Source organism: Miniopterus schreibersii (genome assembly GCF_964146895.1).
Source record: "Miniopterus schreibersii genome assembly, chromosome: 3".
Lineage (NCBI taxonomy): Eukaryota > Metazoa > Chordata > Mammalia > Chiroptera > Miniopteridae > Miniopterus > Miniopterus schreibersii.
Window position 1 is genome coordinate 13,284,988 of NC_138103.1, and position 20,364 is coordinate 13,305,351.

The 20,364-nt window shown below is 50.1% G+C and overlaps 1 protein-coding gene across 1 annotated transcript in view; it reads left to right on the forward strand.

Annotated features, from left to right (window-relative positions):
- Positions 1 to 2,722: 2,722 nt before the first annotated feature.
- The window catches only part of RBFOX1 (RNA binding fox-1 homolog 1), a 1,935,778-nt gene continuing 1,918,136 nt past the window's right edge, over positions 2,723 to 20,364 (forward strand). Inside the window, exon 1 of the mRNA XM_081132161.1 lies at positions 2,723 to 2,790. The gene's annotated coding sequence lies outside the window, so the exon portion shown is untranslated. The remainder of the gene's footprint in view (positions 2,791 to 20,364) is intronic.

The window sequence follows — 20,364 nt, forward strand, 5'->3', positions numbered from 1 at the left end:
TTTCTATAGCTGAGGTAGCCTTCCAAAGAATTTACAGACATTTTCCCAGGTGAGAGTAAAGGGGCTTAGTTTTGTCCGACCTTCCCCTCACCTTCGCAGTCACGCTGTTGGGAAGTTAAGGAGTGGTTCCTTGGGCAATCTAGCCCCACTGGCTTGGTAAACTCATGCCCTTTCTTTTGAAGTCAGGCCCTATGACCTTTTGATTATCCCAAATTGTCCTGCCGAGTTTCAGATGCTGCAGAAATGGAATTGACACTTGCTGCAGAAATGGGCCAGGCTAGGGTGTGGAGACTGGAACCCTGAATTATACTTTCTTCCTGGAGATGTCAGGCATTTTGTGGTTGGAGCACAGCCTCTAAGTTGGACACCCTGGGTTTAAACCCAGCTCTGTCACTGTATAATAACCATAGGATGGGTGTGGAGACCCACTGGACACACTGGGAGATGGACTTGATCTAAAACTCCATTGGTCACCTGAACTTCATAAGCCCTTCTCTGACTGGTGGTCCCCAGTGACGTTTGGGTCTCCTGGAATTAGTGTCAGTACACAGGTAGCCTGTGCCCATTGATTTTGGAAGGGTCTGATACCCTTTTCTCCAGTGCAAGCTCTCTGGTAAAGGGCTGTAGATTCCTTGAGGGAACACTGGGAGGAAGAGTAATGGTGTCTACATTTTGGCGGCGTACCAGGCTCCTTCCCCAAGGGGACCCAGCCTCCTTTTCATTCAAGGGGTTCTGGATCTGTAAACTGGCTCAAGTCTGCAAATTGATTGGGGGAGCCATGACTCTGTTTTTTGTGATCCCATTTAGAAGTTTGTTCACTTGGCCTAGAACTCTTCTGCTTATATCGATCAAGTAAGAATTCAGTAGGTTTGCCATCTATTTCACTTCTAGGGAAATCATGGTCAAATAACCAATGCCATAGGCCAATGAGAGTCAGAAGCTTCTGATTGCTGCCTTGACCCTGCTGTGCATTACAATAACCACACCAACTTGCCTTAGGTGGTTGAATGTCTCCACTTGGCCCATGTCACCCTGGGTTCTAATGACTCTCACTGCATTTAGGCTTCCCAATTCAATGGCAGCAGTTCCCACTACAATGTGCCTTGGGCCTGTCATTTACTTTTTTATGCCTCAGTCTTTTCCTCTGTATATTGGGGTAATAACAGGGCTATTGTGGCATTTAGATGAATCAATATGTGGAAAGTAATAGAAGAGAGTCTCAAAGCCTATGTGTGGTTATTAGAATTATTTGTATTGGGAGAAGAAGAGATGGAGGAGAGAAGAAGGGGCTGGAGCAAGAAGGGGAAGCTGTAGGATGCAGAGAATCCTTGGTGGGAGCAGATCCATTTACTCACCCAACAAATGCTTCTTGAGCACCTACTGTGTGCTGCCCACTGTGATAGCTTTTCAAATTAAAGCCATGAACAAGGCAGAGGCAGTGGGGGAGGTGGGGGCAACAATGAAACAAGCAAGTACAATATGGTCTGAATATTTGGTTGGGGAAGCTCAGGAACAGAGGAGCCTGGCGCTCACTCAGCCTGCACTGGGTACTGGGCAAAATACCTACATGCCCCCCAAATGCCCACTGGTTCAAGTCTGTCCATCTGCACTGCTGCTGTGCTGAGTCCTGCAGTGGTCTTCTAGCTGGTCTGGTCTCACATGCCTGGCCCCCAGCAACAGCTCCACCCACCACACTGCTTTCCCCTCGACCACCTTGCTGCAGCCCCACAGACTTCTTGCTGCCTTTTTCCCAGCCTCTGTTGCGTGTGCTCTCCCCTCTGCCTGAACACCCTTCACGTGGCTGAGAACTACTCATCTTATAGTCTCCATCCAGGGGTCACTCCTCTGCCACACTCCCAGCCCCAGACACGGGAAGAGGCCCTTTCCAGCTCCCAGTTTCCAGCACTTCTTTGCAGTCCTTTGCCCTGTTGACAGTGTCAATCAGTCACCACCTTCCCCACCAGGTGCCAGCTCCACACGGCAGAGGAAATGCCTGCCATGATCGCAGCTATACCCCCCTCTTGCATGGCTGTGCCTGGCCCATAAACGCTTGATAAACATCCTTGATAGGTAAGCGCAGCTTTGAAAGATGACGCCTGTGCATTCAGCATGTCATCCTTCAGGTCAAATTCTCAGTGCGTTCTGAGCAGCCTCTTTTTCCCCCCCGGCCACCTCCAAATCCTTCACGATGCAGAATAGCACCGGAGACCAGGGCGTCCCTCCTTGCAGGGCGCTGGAAAAGCAGGCATCTGTCTGTCCTTTCTCTCCTCCCTTCCTTGGGCACGGAGACCACTGGGTGCAACCTGGGGGGGGGGGTGAGCAAGGCTTTGTCAAAGTGGCCCTGGCCCCGGGCAGGGGAGAGCCAGGGGTCCGTCCCCGCAGGTGAGACCAGCGCAGGCCTCCTCCACGCGTGCCCGCGGACAGCCAGCAGGGGGCGGCAGAGAGACAGGAGTGGTCCACGGAGGAGCCCAGCTCCGAGCGGCGCTCAGAAGCCCCGTCTCCCATCGACAGGCCGCTGGGCGCAGGAGGCTGCCGGGTCCCTCCTTTTGCTCAAGTGCAGGCAGAGCCCCGGGAGCCATGGCCAGCCCTTCCGGCAGCCCCGAGGACGCGGGCAGGCCCAGAGGCAGGGACGGCCGGCAGCGGCGGGAGGAGGCGGAGGACGCCCCTCCGGAGGAGAAGCGGCTGAGGCTGGGGCTGGAAGGCGGCGGCGCGGCGCAGGAGGAGGGGGGCCCCGCGCCGCGGCCGGGCGCCCCGGAGACGGGCGCCCAGACGGGTGTGGAAGGCGGAGGTGTAAGTGAGCGGGGCGCAGGAGGGACGCGGCTGGGGTGGGGGTGGGGGTGGCAGCGACGTCCCCCCGCTGTCCGCCGTCAGGTCCAAGTTGGTAATTGGGCAGCAACTCCTGCGGGCGGGCGGGCGGGCGCGGCGTGACGGCTCGTGGGGACCTCCCGAGAAACTAGATGCTGCGCTACTGATGGCAACTCCCTCCTTGTTTATGTAGCATGGACTTGCTGGTTCCCCTGGACGGCCTTGCCCGCTAGGAGACCCCGGGGCCCCACGGCTGGTTGAAAAGGGGAGGGGGAATCGCTGCTTCCTGGGGGCCCCAGAAGGGGGAGGCGTGGGGAGTTGCTCTGAGCAGCCCTGGCCCTGCACCCCTCTCCTGGACAGCCGTGCTGTAAGACTTTGCCGGTTGTGTGTGCCTCTCACCTGGTAAGGGGCTTGGGTGGAAGTGCCTGGGCACAGGCTCTGCCAGACCCTGCCCTGTGAGCCTGTGGGCTCACCCTGCCCACTCCTGCCCACTCCTGCCCACTCCTGCCCACTCCTGCCCACTCCTGCCCCGCACCTTCCTGTCACTGCACCCCTTCTGGCTGGGCAGTGAGAGTTCAGGGAGAAGGCAGGTGGCTTCCACCCCCCCCCCCCAAGTCTCTCTCCTCTCCATCCCTTCGGAGAGGGACAGAGGCAAAGTTCTGTGCCACCCTCGGGTGCTGCCTGCCTGCCTCTGGTCCCTGCCGGCTGAGGGCATGTGTGAGGGTGATTTATCCTGTATGTTCCTGGGTATGTGAGTCATTAGGTGTGTGTGGGATGGATCTCTGTGGCCAGCCTGAACCCCCCGGTCCCCACTTTCTGCTTTCTCTCCTGAATCTTCCAGTTGTGACCTGGTGACCTTACGGGGAACACAGTGTCTGAGGACAGAGGAGGGCTGGTGAACAGCTGTCCCCACGGCGAGGGCTGCCACCTTGAGAGTTTTAATGAGTAATGGGGTTGACCTTTTTGTTTCTTCCAAATATTTATATTCTTGACCATTTGCTTGGCTAAGCTCGTCTTAAAATTTGATTAGTGGCTGGTGAGCCCCGCGAGGGAGAGGTCTCCTTCCTTCCAAATCCATGCAGGCAGCAGCAGCCTCCTCTGACGGTCGGGCTGCAGCTCAGCCCCCGCGGACCCCGCGAGCCTCCCTGTGGCTGTCGTTGTGTTCAGATCCTGGGCCACCCGGACACCAAAACCAGGGGAACGTCTCTCTGAGAACCCAGGAGAAGGATAATGCTTTGGAAGGCTTCCTGGGACGCATTGTGGAAAGCACGAGAAGGGAGTAGTGTCGCAGTGGGGTGGGAGGAGAGGTCCTGTGTCTGAAACACATTGCGGGGGCGGTGCAATGCTGTGAAACTTTCGCTGTTGGTTTTCCCTCCTCCTGACACCTCCCTCTTTTACGGGGCACTTTGCCAAAGACCTGGACTCCAGAGTGGAGTGGAGTGACCAGGTGCAGTGACAAGCTTAGGAATGTGGATTTGGAGCCTACCACCTGGGCTTGCATCCCAGCGCTGGCCCTCCTTAGCTGAGTGACCCGGACACGTTAATTAACGTCTCTGAGCCTTAGTGTCCTCATTGGCCAAGTGGATATGTCAACAGGCCTCGTTTCATGGGGTTGTTAATCCTGAGATTAAGTAAAGATTATCCATAGAAGGCACTTAGCATTGTACCTGGCACATAGCATGTACTGAATAAATGTGGCTGAATACTGAAATTCACTCCACACGGCTTCCTTGCTGCCATGTTTGGTTCTGGGGTGCATGACAAGAGACAGAATCTCCATGTTAGGTGCTTTCTGGAGGTTAAAGGCATTATGTGTAGATGATGAAATTTTTAAAAGGCAGAAACCCCATTGAACTTTTTGGTTCACAAAGGGAAAGGGGGATGCCATGGTTTGAAGGGTTACATTGCAACTGGACAGAAACTGTTCTTGTTTCCTGAGTCTGAAGACGACTCTCACCTTTGGGGGCTCCTAGATCTCTTGGGGGCAGTGGCACTTCATGGACATGGTGTCTTGGTTTTCAAGTTTAAAGGTTGACCATAGCCTGGGCTGCCCACAGTGCCCATCAGATAGATCTCTCCCCCTTTTTAGTTTCTGTAGGAATATTTCCTTTAAGGAACCAGGAAGCAGTTTCAGGCTAGTGCCGGAGCAGCTGCAATTTCTCTGAGCAGAGCCCATTTCTTCACTCGGAGACCACGTCCAAACAGATCAAGAAGAACAGCATGCTTTTTCACGAGATTCTGTCTTTGTAGACCATTGCTTGGCTGAAATGTCAAAAACATCCCTGTTCTTTGATAGCAGTTTATTTTTAGATGCAGATAATTTTGGGCTTTTCTCTTCAGAAGCTGCATGGGCACTGCCTCCCTGTCCATATTGTATACAGATGTTTTTAAGGATGAAATACCCTTTTCCCTCACTAGCTCTGGCACTCTGGATGGCAGAGGTTTACATGGGACTAGTTGTCCCTCAGAGCAGCTTCTGGGCTCATCTCTTGTCTTTAAGAAGGGGGTTTCCTCCTCTGGTGATGGCTGGAGGTCACCTGGAGCCCAAGGAGCCCTCTCAGAGCCTGAGTCCTGCTGGAGGTGCGGTGGAAGGCAGGTGTGTGCCCAGTGAGGGCTGATCCTCCACCAGGCATCAGAAGTTTCACAGATTCCTTCAACCCCCTCCGGGACCAGTGCTGTTGAGATGGTATCAAAAAACTAGTCCTCCCAGAGCCTTCATTGGTTCCTTTAGAGTGACCCCAGGGGGAGTTCTACCCACAGCCCTTCCTGGAGGGAGAGAAAAGTCTTTCCTAGGCAACTGGTTGTCATCCTCAGCCATTGTACAGTTTTTCCCAAGATCAGGCTTGGCATGGATTTCTGGGTTGTGTTGGGCAGAACTCAGCTTTCAAGGGTAGCAACTTGTCAGAATCCCTGAGATCCCCGGATGGACTCTCCACTCAAGAGTCCCTGGGGTTGAGACCGGAGTGGAAGGTTATCATCAGCATGGGGCTCCTGGGAGGGATGGATCCAGACCAGATGGATCAGGTCTTTCCCTTCTTGCTGGTGATGGTCTGCATCTGGGTGTCTCCTCTTTGGCACTGTTGACATTTGTCCAGATAATTCTGTTGTGGAGGCTGTCCTGTGCACTGTAGGATGCTTAGCAGCATCTCTGGCCTCTGATCACTGGCACTGCCCCCCCTACCTCCAGTTGTGACAACCAAAAATGTCCCCATTTGGCAGTGCCTGGGGCTGGGGAAGGAGGCAAGTGAAATCACTTGGGCTGAGAGCCACTGGCCTACACTTGCAAAAATGTTTTAGAGTGTGGGTGTTGAGTTTTGGTCCCTGCTGTACCACTTGTAAGCTATGCGGCCTTGGGAAATGTACACAACCTCAATGGGCCTCAGTTTCCTCATCTGTAAAATGGAGATACTGAGAAATAATCTCAGTGCAAGGTTATGTGGGCATTCGGTAAAATAACAAGATAATAAATGGAAAATGCTTATAGCATTTAGATACTGGAAAAGCACAAAACAAATGGTCAATTTCAGTTTGTTTTTTTAAAAAAAGTATTTGGGTAAATCAGACTCAATCCTTCATCCCCTATCCATTGGGGAAGTGCGAGGGGGAATGTCATCCACTTAAAACAGCACCTCGGCTTTCCACATAGAATCACTGGTTTCCCCCCAATTTTCCCACTGGCTCTCAGGCCCAGGATTCCAGGAGGCAGGGGTGTGGGTGGGCAGAGCAGGCGGTGCTCGAGGTTCACTCTCACAACGGAGAATTCCGAAGCTGGCTTGGCAGAGACAGGGTGTTTGGACCGACATCTGGATTTTAGGATTCCCATTTGAGCACAGCTGGACTGCAGAAGGCTGAAGCTGTCTTTGCCGAGATATAGATATTTCCCTGGCAACGATCTCTCAAACTGACACGCAGACCTGGCCGCCCACTGGAACGCCGTGTGTCTGCCTCAGCTCTCCTGTAATTTGTGAGGCTAGCTTCCGAGGACTGCAGTGCACTGGTGGGACACGGTAGAGGGTTTCTTCATCCTCCAAGGGCCAAAAGTGGGTGCAGCTGGTAGAGGGTCCTTGGAGGAAAAAGGCTTGGAGAGCATTCCTTTCAGCTAGGACAGAGGGGCACAAGCCGCGTGCTGGACTGGTCAGACCCCTTCGGGGAGGTGGGTGTCTCTGTGCCTGCGGCAGTTTTGGAGTGTGTGCTGTGTTGCCCTTGGCTTTAATCCTTTCAGAAATATTTAACCCCAGTTTTCACCAACTGGAGCTCAGTTTGGGCTTTTCAGCTGGTAAGACTTGGACTGCAGAACAATGTCTTCCTAATTTTTAAAATTTCAGTAAGATGGTTGTTGTCCCTCTCTGTCCTCTGGAACATGACTTGGTGCTCAAGAAGCAGGAAGGAGACCAATCTGGGGACTGGGACAGGGGTCTCTGTCGGGGGGCCTGGTGGCTTGGACAGTGGTGGTGGTGGTGGAGTTGTGTACCTGGACTGAGGGAAGCTTATGAGATACATTCCAAAGGACTTACGCGTCTACTGGGTGTTGGGAATGGGAAGGACGCAGGGTCAAGGTGATCTCCAGAATGGCAGGGAAAACCACAAATTTGAGTTTGGACTCTGACTGAGGTCGCTCTGAGACCCATGTGGTGAAGCCCAACATTATAGATGGATCTGGGGCTGGAGTCACCAGTGTAGATGTAGATATGGGAACACCCAAGATTGACTGGGGAGGGAGTAGAGTGGTGAGAGAAGGGGCTTTGGGATAAGCCCAGGGAAATCTGCATGAAGAGAGGAGAGGAATCCATGAGAAGGTCAGAGGAGCAGCAGGCAGAGGACATGTGGCCCCACACACAGGAGAGGGGAAAGACGAGGGTCAGGGTGGTGGAGAGAGCCTGCTGGGTTTAATAGATCATGCTCATCAGCTGTTGCTGGAATTTTAACGGAAGCCGGTTGTGGTAGGTACAAGATTCACCTTAAGCCTGGGCACTCCAGCACCCAGCCAGGGTGTGTGCAGCGAAACACAGGATGCTCATGGTCTTGACTCTCTTGCAAAACTGTAGTTTGTGTGTGTGACTCCAAAGCCTCTGTCCTCCCCACGACTGGCTGTCACTCTACATTACCTTGGAAAAGGACCCAGCCTTGGTGGAGAGCCCTGCCCTGGCTGTGTCCCTCAGCACAGGATGGTGCCAGTGGGAGACCCTCCCCTCACTACACTGAGGGCCATTTGCCCTTCTCATCCCTTCTCCAAGTAATTGAGCAGCTGCTATGTGCCTGGTGCCGGGCTAGGTGCTGGTCTACAAGATGGATCAGTCCCTGTTCTCCTGGGGGCCCTGCTCTAGTGGAGGAGACAGACTCTGGTTCAAGGGTCAAAGCTGGCCCCCTGCCTATAAATAAAGTTTTATTGACACATAGCCACACCCATTCATGTAGTATCGTCTGTGGTTGCTTTCCTGCTACAATGGGAGAGTTGAGTAGTTGGGGCAGAGACTGTATGGCTCACAATGCTGAAAATATTTGCCCTGAGAGTCTTAGGTTAAGGGGCATTGGGTTTAATAGATCATGCTCATCAGCTGTTGCTGGAATTTTAACGGAAGCCAGTTGTGGTGGGTACAAAGATTCACCTTAAGCCTGGGCACTCCAGCACCCGACAATGCATACCCACCATGGTGTCCTGTGGGGGTGTGGGTGCAGCTACTCTTGAAATGCACATAGCCCTGGGTGGGGTTGCAGCAAGTGCTTAACTTGCAGGACTCCACAGAGGAGAGGGTGACAGGTACCCTACTCTCAACTTTGCGGTTCTTTGGCATCAAGGGCAGGATTGGGGTTCTGAGCGGCGGTCTTTTCTCACCCCTGTGGCAGGGCACCAGGCTAGTGCCATCAATTTTTGGGTGGCAGATAGAAAGGAGGGAAGGAAAGGTGGCTTGGCCTCCTCTTGAACATAGACCTAAGATGGGTTTGGGGTTGTACTTTACACAGCTACCAAAATCTGGAGAGATCGCCCTTCATGAGGGCTGTGACTCTGAGATACCAAATCGCCAAGAAGAAAGAGAAAAGAAAGATGGATTTTGCAAGCATGAGAACTTGGATTATTGAAATTCACATATCCCCCGAAGTTTTATAATGTCTGGGCATGCATATTTAAGCATCTGCCTCAGAAGCTCTCGCTAATAAGCAGATGGCACATTTAATTTCCTTTTTTTGTTCTCTGAGCAACACAGGGCTTCCTGCACGGCCCTCCTTGCAGGCAACTGCATGTGGAGGTGACAGGACTTCTGACCACCAGCACAGATTCCCAAAATTTGTAGGGCTGTTCCACTGAGGAGTGGGCCTGTTCCCTTGTTTTCAGCCCCAGTGGGAAATTGTCAGGTTACTCACAGCCCACAGGGCTCCCCCTTTGCTTCTCCAAAGAGTCTTGGCTGCATTTGACCCCCTGGACCTCACCAGCTGGGAAGCAGGGGTCCCAGGCAGGCTGGGGTCTGAGAGTGCAGCCCTGGAGGGGGAGGGGGCCTGGGAAAAGCCACTGGGGAGGCGGTTCCAACAGGAAGGTTGAGGCAAAGAGAAAGAGAGGCGAGCGTGCAGGCAGAGCAGGGACCCTGAAGACCCAAAGGAGAAAGCTGGCAGGACTCTGACTGGGATTTTCAAGAACACAGAGAAGGTCAGACACCTTTCACACGCTCCAGGTGTGGCTGGGTGCTAGGAATTTGCTGGGTTCCCTTCTCTCTGGCTTCTCTCCCTGTGTTACGGGGTGTCATAGAAACAGTCTGGCAGGGGCTCTGTGCAGCTTTGGGTTCCCATGGTCTTTGGGGGTCGCAGGGGCTGCTCCTCGGGTTCCCTGGCCTCTGTGCCCCCTCCTGCCCAGCCCCTGCACCCCTGACTGTGCGCCGACTTGCCTTGCCGGTCAGACCTGCCTTCTGTAGAAACCTGGGCAAGGCCTGGGTCTTTGCCCTGGGGTGTGTGTCTTGCGTGTCTGGATTAGGAAGACTTTGTGACCTGGAAACTTGTTGGCTCAGGTTGGAAGGTGTGGGGTACCTGGGAGGGAAAACGACCATCTTGTTCGTTTCCCTTTTCCTTCTGTGTCTGTGTTGTCCTGATGGACTTGTAACCCTGGTCTCTAAGAATTGGGCTGGGTCAAACTCTACACAGCGTGAGAACAATTTCTTGCTTTTGTTCTGCTTATTAGCAATACAGATTATTATTTGCTCATTGTAGAGAATTTATTTTTATTTTATTTTTTTAAATATATCTTTATTGATTTCAGAGAGAGGAAAGGAGAGGGAGACAGAAAGATAGAAACATCAATGATGAGAGAAACACTGATCAAGCCCGCAACCCGGGCATGTGCCTTGGCCGGGAATCGAACCCTGAATGCCTGGATCCTAGGTCAACGCTCAACCGCTGAGCCACGCCCAGCTGGGCTTATTGTAGAGAATTTAAACAATGCATATATATATATAACAAAAATATGAACCCCTCCTTTATCTGGTTCTCTTCAAGCTTGCTTCTCAGAGGTGACACTGGGGAGGGCTTTCTCTATGTGTGTGCAAGCGCATATATTTGCACGTAAATCATTTAATTTTACTCTTTTAAAAATAAAAATAGGATAATGCTATACTGTTTGGAAAAGCCCCCTTTTCACTCAATGATGTACGTTTGACATCCTCTCACACCAGCCAGGGCTCCACCGTCCTCGTAAGGCAGTTATCCGCTGTGTGGCTGCACTGTACTCTATTTAGCCAGCCCTATACCTGCAGGTCGCTGAACGGTTCGTGCGTCTTCCCTGTTGCAGATGGGGTGGTGATGAGCATCCTGGCCTTCATCCCCTGGTGCTCCTTGCCTGTATTCCTGTAAGATTCTCTTAGCAGCAGGTAGCCAGGTCAGAGGGTAGTCTATGCTGAAGTCACACGCTGGTTAAATATCTCCCTGCCTCCTAGCTCCCCAAGGCTCTCCATGGTACCCTCCTCTGCAGGGGTCATCCTTCTAAAGGGCACCCTTCAGAATGGCATTGTCTGCCTCACTTTCACCCAGGTCAATGCACACCCTGGCACCTTGGGGGCCCGGCCACCTCCCAGTCCCTCCTGGCAGGACTCTGGCTTTGGACTCTGGCAGGTAGCCTCACCTCAGAGGGAAAGTTTGCTTTCCCAAACATTCTAGGTGCTGCTACTGCAAGTTCCAAGGCCAGCATTTGCCTCCTTCAGACCTTACCACTTCCTACCTGTGTGTCCTTGAGCAATATAAGAAATATAATAGTAATAGCTACCTCTGAGGGTGCTGGGAGCAGTCAGTGAAATCACCATGTCCACATGCTTGGTTTATGCGCATTCAGCAAGTGCCCAGTCGTTGCTGAGTTCTCGGCATGCTGGAGTGTGGCTTTAACAGGAGCTATATCTTTGGTACTGGGCCTTGCACCAAGCCCTTAGTGCTACCCAATCCACGCTCAGTGAGATGTAGATCGGGGCTGAGGTGTGGCAACGGATGAAAGGAAATGGAGCTCCCAATAGATCCTCAGCTGGTGGGCTCCAGAATGAACAAACAGCCTTAGAGCCCCCTGCCCTGGCCTGTACTTGCCGAGGCTCCCAAGGCTTCGCTCTGTCTTCTAGGTTAGAGCCCAAGGGCTGAGCCTGGACAGGTGCTGGCCATTGTCCTGTTCCATCAGGGCACTTCCATCCCCATCTTGGACCTGGATGCTGTCTGGCCCAAGGTGGCAGGGACTCTGCTTGTTCTGAGCCCAGGGACCAACAAGAAAATATGGAGGGATGGGGAACCTCATTTTGGCTCTTGCTTTCTCCTTTACTTTGGACACTGCAAGGCAGGCGGGTTTGTATGTGCGCATGTGCACGTGCATGTGTCTGTTTGTGTTCTGTGCGTGTGTGACTTTCTCTGTGAGTTTTCAAGTCTGAGATTGTGTTTGTGTGGGACCAGCGTTGCCAGGTTAAATACAGGGGTGCAGTTAAACTTGACTTACAAGTTAACAACTTTTTTAGTATAAATATATCCCAATGCAATATTTGGGGCACACTTACACTAAAAATGATTTGTCATTTATCAGAAATTCAAGTTTAAGTGGCATCCTGCCTTTTACTTGCTGCAGCTGGCAATCCTAGGGGGTTGTCAGTGTGTACTGGTGTATCGGTACATTAGGAACGCTCTGTGTACCAATACACCAGTGGGTAGGTGCCAGGATGGGGATGAATCGAGAAGATGCTCCTGGGCTGCTTTAGTGGCTCAGAGGCTGTGGGGTTGGATGCTCCATCCCCAGGCCTGAGCAGTGATCCCCAGCATCGGCCGCTCCCCAACACCTCCCTTGGTTCCCTCCCATCTCTCTCCAAACACAGGGGCAAGAGCTGCCCCATCTGCCCTTGTTTGGAGCATAACCACTCAGCCAGACGAGATGCAAACAGCACGCAGATGGCTGCAAAGCTTCCCCAGCTCCCTCTGCGAGGGGACTGCAGATGAAACGGAAGCCCTTGTTCTCCCCCATCTCCCTTCCAGAAAACCTGGGCCAACAGCCACCCTGTTACTGCTCTAGACACTCCTCCCTCCTGGCGATTAAACCACCCTGTGTTTGCCAAACAAATGAAGCCCGTTATTCCCACCATAAACTCGTTCACGCGCACGTGAACTTGGTCCACCAGTGTGCTTCTTCATTTGCTCTCACTCTGGCAGGTGAGCGGCTCTTTTTCCCAGGGGCTGGTGAAGAGCTGCTTGGTTTCCATCTGAAAGACCCTAGTTGAAACCAACTACAGGTTTGAAAGAAAGCTGCCTCTTTCCCTTTTGCAGGTTCAGATGCATTTGTGTCCAGCTGGCTGGGGGTGGGGGCGGTCAGGGAGGACATTGGACTTGGCCTCTGAGTCCCTGACAGCGCTTCATGGGAAATACCACTAAGGAGCCTGTCCTGTGTTGTTAGAAGAAATGACTGTTTAGTCATTTACTGAACTCCTTACAGAGAGGGTCTCAGTTTCCTTGCAACTCCTCTATGCTGCATCAGTTGTGGCTTGCAGGGTGGGCAGCGGTTAGCATCTCACCTGGAGATCCCAGACAAGGGCCTTGTAGGGTGGGGTTCTGGTCACCACTGGCAGAGATGAATGACCCCCACCCCCAATCCCCTCTGCTGGAAGTCTACCAGATCTGGGAGTGGCTAGTTGGGCTAGGGGGCCGGCAATGACGGTGGCCATCACCTGTCAGCACACTCCCTGTGTGGCATCTGGCAAGCTTGTGGTTCAGGTTCCTGCCTGGAGAGTGGGGTTAGGAATGCCAAGCCTGCTGCTCTCCCGGGACTGGTAAGAAGGTAAGATTAGATGGCAAGTGAGGGCCCTTTGAAAATGAAGACATTCATTCTATTTGAATGCAAAGTGTATTGTGACTGTGATATTTTCTATCCTGTGAAATCATTGTTGACCCTGAAACTGTCTATACCAGAAGTGAATGGAGTTGGCTTTTCCTCTGTGTCTCCACTGGGGGAAGGGATTTTTCAAAGATCATTGTTTCACACATGGGAAAATTAAGGAAGGTGCAGAAACAGGGCCAGGACCCAGGACTCCCGACTCCTTGACTGTGTAAGGTCTTACATGGGGGAACCACTTTGGGTTCTCTCTACAACTTGCTCTGTAAGAAACAGCTCTCATCTAATATTCACAGAAGGACCTTAGTCGGTATACAAAAACAAAAGCGGATGTTGGGTGGATTCAGTCATTTCTACAACTTGGACGGCTCCGGGGTTGAAGCACGTGGAAACATCTTTGGGGTCACGGATTTGGGTTTGAATCCCAGAATTAGAAGTTACAAACTTTGAGAACTCAGGCAGGTTGTTTAACAACTCTGGGCCCCAGTGACCTTGGAAAATGGGACACATTGTACTGTGGCTTGTAGGGGGACCCCCACCTGGCTGGTGACCAGCAGGACAGAGTTCAAGTATCTCAGGTGCTTGGCTCTGGGGCTAATAAAGCCCACGGTCATTCTCACAAATGCTTCCCTTGCAGGGTTATGCTTAGTATTAGAGATCATGCACATGAGGTGCCAACACAGCGTCTGGCACAGTAGTCAACATTTATAGGTTTATTTTAGTGCATTCTTCGGTGTTTTGCATAGTTCCACATTCCCCCAACCCTTAAGAACTTTGGAATCTTGTGTGGGGAGGGTGTTTATTAAATATACCAATCCCTGGGGCTTGTTCCAAGACATCCTGATGCTTGAATCTGTTTATGAAAGCTCCCAGGTGAGTCTCACACAGCTGGCCTGGCTCTGGCTTAGGGATCCAGTTTGGGAACCAGTCCTCAGTGCTACTTTGCTTAAACTTCAAGTTTGGCTCTTCTACTCCATCTCGTACTATCATTGCTTGTGTTCAAGTCAGCTCTTCCCCTGGAATGTAAGCTCCTTGATGTCAGGGTCATCTCTCCCTCATGTTTGCACCAGTGAACCAAGCTTTACATGGTGCTCAACGGAACGGCACTGCTTGCTGAGCGGGCACCTGTGTGTATGAGATGTGAACCTTTGTTAAAAGCAAATCTCTGCATTTGCTGGGAGTCAGTGTGATTTACTCTAATGGGAACCAGCGCAGCTTGAGCAGAGGTCTGCCTAGAAATGGAGTGAGGTTATGGATGGGCAGAGCTGCCGAAAGCTTTCCTGGGAAATACTTCAATGTCATCCTCAGCTAATTGAGCTCATTTCCACTTGAGTTAAACATGGCATGGAGGCCGTTTTGCTTTCTCCTGTGGAGTGGGTACTAGCAGAGTACCCATAGTAAAAGCAAGTGTGAGCAACTGGGATTGGGTGTTGGGATGGAGGTGCTTCCACTGAACAAAAACTATGGGATACTGGAACAGACTGACAAATTTCAGAGGGAAGGTGGGGGTGGGTGGATGGGTGGGTGGGGAGAGATTAACCAAAGAATTTACTTGCATAAATGCATAACCCAAGGACACAGACAATAGTGTGGCGAAAGCCTGGGGTGGGTGCGGTGTAGAAGGGGTAAGTAGGGAAAAAAGGGACATCTGTAATTCTTTCAACAATAAAGATACATTAAAAAAAAAACCACTATGGGATACTGAAACTGGATAAAAGGCGTCATCATGAATTACCACCATGTATGAGATGGGGACTTGGCATCTGAGAGTAGAGCCTCTTTTTAGGTCTTCAACCTTTCAGACCGTTCCTGAGTCCCTCTTACACACCTCATCAGTGTCATGATTTGTACTGACTGGACAATGCTTCAGCTGCTTCTGGTGCTCAACAGGAAAATAAGCTGTAGGGCCACTTCCTTGAGGGTGGTTGCACCAGGGCTTCTCAGAATGCTGCCTGTAGAATTCCTGTAAGAAAATTATCATCGATACTTTATAAACACGTGGATTCCAAGGGCCCACCTTTTTTTTGTTTGTTAATCCTCACCGGAGACTATTTTTCCCATTGATTTTTAGAGAGAGTGGAAGGGGGAGGGAACGGAGAGAGAGAAAGAGAGAGAGAGAGAAACATTGATGTGAGACACATCTGTTGGTTGCCTCCTGCACTTGCCTGACCAGGGCCCAGGATCGAACCTGCAAGCCAGGTATGTGCCCTTGACGGGAAACTGAACCCAAGACCCTTCGGTGCATGGGCCAGCGCTCTAACCACTTAGCAACACCAGCCGGGGCAGGCCCCACCCTTTTGATTCAGAATATCTGGGGTTGGGGGGGGTCACAAAATGAATTGGTAACTCAAGAAGTTTGTAATAAAATAGGCAGATTAGATGAATATGTGAATAAGTGTAATACAAACTAGATTAATAAAATAATACCTTGGTTATTTTTAACAAAACATTGTTTAAAAAGAAACTCAAGAACTGTGGAAAAGTACAAGAAACAAAGAACAATCATCTTAAATCCTACCACCCCATGAAATAAACCTTAATATTAAATGAAAATCATCCCAGATTAAGCCTGTTTACAGATAGAAGGACGGTCAGAGAGATGGACAGACAATTCTGATCAGTCCAAATGTGATTTTTAAAACAAGGACCAAATTTAATGTTGCATGAATCTAACTGGAGAAGAAGCTGAAGTGAAACTGAAGGAACTAGTGATGGCTACAGGGTCCAGGCTGAGGAGGGCGGCAAAGCAAGGGGGGTCATGGGGTTGTGAAGAACAGTTTGGAAGGGCTGTGGGGGCGGGAGAGGCGGAAGGCAAGAAGATGCAGCTGGAGTGGGAATTTGAGATCTTGAGGCCAGATGGCTTTATCGTGACGATGAAGGTCACAGAGAGGGCCGTAGAACAAAGCTGTAAAGGCCGAGTGTTTAAGGCCGGGATGCGGAGATGCTCCCCCTGAAGGCTGCGGCTCCGTGGTGAGAGGGTGAGCATCCTGGCCCTGCCAGATCTCCCCTAAGGAGCACCCTGCTCTGTTCTGGGGGCCTTTTCCATGCTCCTGGTACCATGACAGTTCTATATACGATGTTCATGGATCAAGGGTGAAATGGGAGAAAGCAGCAGCACTGGGGAGTTGCGGGAATGTGCGCATCGGTGAAAGAAAGCTCGCTGGTTGTGCTTTTTTGGAGATTGTTCTTCTGAAATCGTGCCTATTCATTTTATTACTTTGGGGGAATATTTGCAGAATTTTTTCTTTCATAAAATGCAATGGGGTAGACATTTCTGATATCTATATCCACTTTCCTCTCCTCCTTGGCAATGGGGGGGTTATACTTCCTTTCTCCATTTCAGTGGTGGGGGGGTGGGAGTGGTCCTGCCCAATGGCCAATGGGGGCAGAAGCGAGGTGTGTCACTCCTGGGCTGGATCATTGAATTCCTAGTACCTGGTCTTCCGGCGCTCTTCCCCCCGCTGCCTTGACAGTGACAGAGCCTCGATTAGCCTGAGCCCCGGAGTAAGTTCAATGGGGAAACAGAGCTCCTGCACCCCCTGCTCCTTGACACGCAACGACATGTAGCATGAGTGAGGAAAACAAGTCCCGCTGTCTTAAGTCTCCGAGACTCAGGGGTTGTTAGTTATTGCGGCAAAACCTAATCTAGCTTCACTATTGGTGGGTGTGTGTGAAATCGGTCGTTTGAAGAAGTTCTTTCTTACCACCCCCCAAAAGGTGTTTGTCTGTTTTTTAAAACTGGGTTATGGAATAGCAAAATCTGGGAATCAGCAGCTTAAAGAACCACTGTGGAGTATTTACAAGGCTAGTTATTTTCCTTTATGGAAACTTCGCCAAGACTTGGAGTATTTCAGTCTTTCCTAGTCCACATTCATTGGATCTTGAGGTGCTGTTGATAACGTGTCACGGCTGGATGGTGCCTGCAGCCACAGCCCCCCGCATCTCAGCTCTTCAGAGGTGTTGTGTCCTAATTACGTTAAAGCACAACCGACGCTTCTGCTTCGTGGTCCCCCCAAATTAAACACCTCAATCACACAAACACACCCACTTGGATTTAGTGCGATGGATTCCCAACTAAGAATGTAATTAGATCATATTTTTCCCCCAGTTCAACTGAAAGAAAATTGCTGTTATGAAGTTTGCTCTCTGTCTTTGACGGTGCGTGTGCGTCTCTGGGTGTGTGTGTCTGTGGGTGGATGTCTGCATGTAAATGACGGTGTGTACCTGTGTGGGTGTGTACAGAATTCCCATGCGCACCTCAGCTTTGTAGGAATCTTAGAGCCTTGAGCCCAGGGGATGCCATTTTAAGAAAAATCACTTGAAAATGAGATAGAATTGAAATAGAAATTCCAGCTCTGAAGACGCCGGCTTGTGTGGGCAGTGCTGGGTTTTCTTTGTTTGGGATCCTACCTGCCTCTAAAGGACGTATTTGCTTCCTATTAAGTGATCAGATCACTGGATTAAAATTGGTCGCTAGCAGAAAAGCGTAGGTACTGTGTGATTCTCTTTGCATCAGGGTTTCTCAGCCGAGACACCATTGACATTTTAGATTGGATGTTTCCCTACTGTGGGGTTGCCGTGGGCACTGTAGGATGTTTGGCAGCATCTTTGGAGTCTACCCAGTAGCTGCCAGTAATGTACTTCCCCCAAATTCTGACAACCAAAAATATCTCCAGACCTTGCGCTCCTACTTGAGAGCGACTGCTTAATGAAAGGCACAAAATCAGGTGTAAGGAATTGAGGCTGTTGGCAGTCAGGGTTGAGTAGCAGCTGAGAGTGGGGTAGGGGTTCTGGGAGGGGGCTGTAGTCCTCTGTTTCTGAATCTGGGTGTTGGTCATCTGAGTATGTTCAGTTTGTAGGAAATTTGTTGAGTCAGCCTCTTGTGTGTGTACATTTCTACATGTATGTTAAAATTCAACAAAACACTTAAAAAATCAGCCATAAGAGGAATGATTTGCAGAATCGTATGATTGGCACGAAGGCTGATCATCTGAATTTGAACTGCTGTCAGATGAACACGACTGGCCACCAAGATGAGCCTTTCAGAGTGTCGGCCAAGGGGAGGGCATGTGCACACATGTGCACACGTAATGGGGTTCACTAGTTTCACAGAAGGATGAGACCTGCTCTTGAGGGCGAGAGCAGTGACGCAAGTGAAATACCGAAGCACAGAGCTCTCTAAATGGATTTGCTAACACCTTGCCCATAACACAGGCCTCCAGCACAATACCTGTGTCCATCTAACCAGGAGTTCTCAACAAGGACCACACATAGGGTTTGAGTTGAGATGGAGAAATCACAGTGAGACTGGGGAATTTGTCTACAGTTTCTTGGAGATATCCACAGTTTCTGGAATCAACAAATGTATGGAACCACTGTGTGCCTAGAAGTTGCCAAGACAGAAGATTAAAAAGGTTGCAAAGTGAAACCTATCAGAGGTGACTACTTTAACACAGGGCAAGCACCTGGATAGACCTCCTCCTGCAGCCTCTGTAAGAATAAAGGATGCTTTTTTTCATTACCCATGAAAATGTATTGTGTTTCATATATACAAATGTAATTTGTGTTAACTTGGCAGTGGAACTATGCCCATATTCTTAGCATTTTTTTTTTTTTTTTTGAGACAGAGATTTGTTTCTCAGCAAATCATCTCTAGAATATGTTGAACTGGAAATTTACTTAGAACCAATAAAAGGTACAGGAAAGTCAGGTCTTATGCAGGAGGTTGTAAAGTCAGTGGATAAAGCAAAAAATTCAGTACAGTCAGCATTACCCTTGAAAATTCCTCCATGTTTCATAAAGTCCACACTCACCAGGTCCAGCCCAGCATGTCCTCCTCCAGGGTTGGAACAGAGCATGGTTTCTTCCGGGGGAAGCTGATGAAGTCATCGAGGGGCCACGATTTATGAAGAGTTGTGTCTTCAACCTGAGAATCATCCATCAAAGTGAGACGTTCTCACTGGGAAAGGCAAATAGCAACGAGAGCCTGTTGGGAAGGCTGCGTTTGCAACTTCCCTTTCTCTCTTGCTCTCCTTCTCTTTGTTCTTGCCAAGTACTGATAGTTCATTTTCCACTGATTAAAAGAGCCCAGGCTGGTCTATGGTGAGGAGTGAAATTGCTGCGTCATATGGTAACTCTATATTGAAATGTTTGAGGAACTGCCAGACTGTTTTCCAAAGTGGCTGCACCATTTTACATCCTCAGCAGTGTGTGAGGGCTCCAATTTCTCATTCTCACCAACGCTGGTTATTGTCTGTCTTTTTTATTATAATTGCCCTAGTGGGTGTGAAGTGGTAGCTCATCGTGTGTTTGTTTTTTTTTATAAAGATTTTGTATTGAGTTTTAGAGAGAGAGGAAGGGAGAAGGAGAGAAAGAGAGAAACATCGCTGTGAGAGCAGAACATCGACCGGCTGCCTCCTGCACGCCCCCTGCTGGGGATCGAGCCTGCAACCCGGGCGTGTGCCCTGACCGGGAATCGAACCAGCAACCTTTCTGCACACGGGGTAATGTGCAGCTAACTGAGCCATATCATCCAGGGTTCATTGTGGTTTTGATTTGCATTTCTCCAATGGGTAATGATGTGGAGCATCTTTTTATGTGCTTATTGGCCATTTGTATATCTTCTGTGGAGATATGTCTATTCAGAAATAAACACATAGGTGCACACAAAAATTTATATATGGATGTTTATAGTAGCATCATTCGTAACAGCAAAAGCCAAAAGGTGGAAATAACCCAAATATCCATCAATGGATGAACAGATAAACAAAATGTGGCATACCTACAGAATGGATATAAAAAGGAGTGAAGTTCTGATCCACGCTACAACATGAATGAGCTTTGAAAACACGATGCTGAGAGAAAGAAGCCAGGCATAAAAAGTCACATATTATATGATTCAATTCATATGAAAGTCAATAACAGGGAAATCTACAGAGACAGAAATTAGTGGTTGCCTAGGGCTGGTGAGAGAGTGGGAGGAGGGTATGGGATTTTTGTTTGAGGTGATAAAATGTTCTAAAATCGACTGTGGTAATGGTTTTACATATCTGTGACTATATTAAAAAATCATTGAAATACATGTAAGAAAGATCCCAAGTTGCAATTCTATTGATCATTTTTAATGGACTTAAAAAATACAAATTCTTGGGCCCTGCCTCCAATGATTCTGACTCAGTAGGTCTGGGGTAGGGCTTTTTTATCCCCAGGGATTCTGCTGTTTGGCCTGGTTTGGG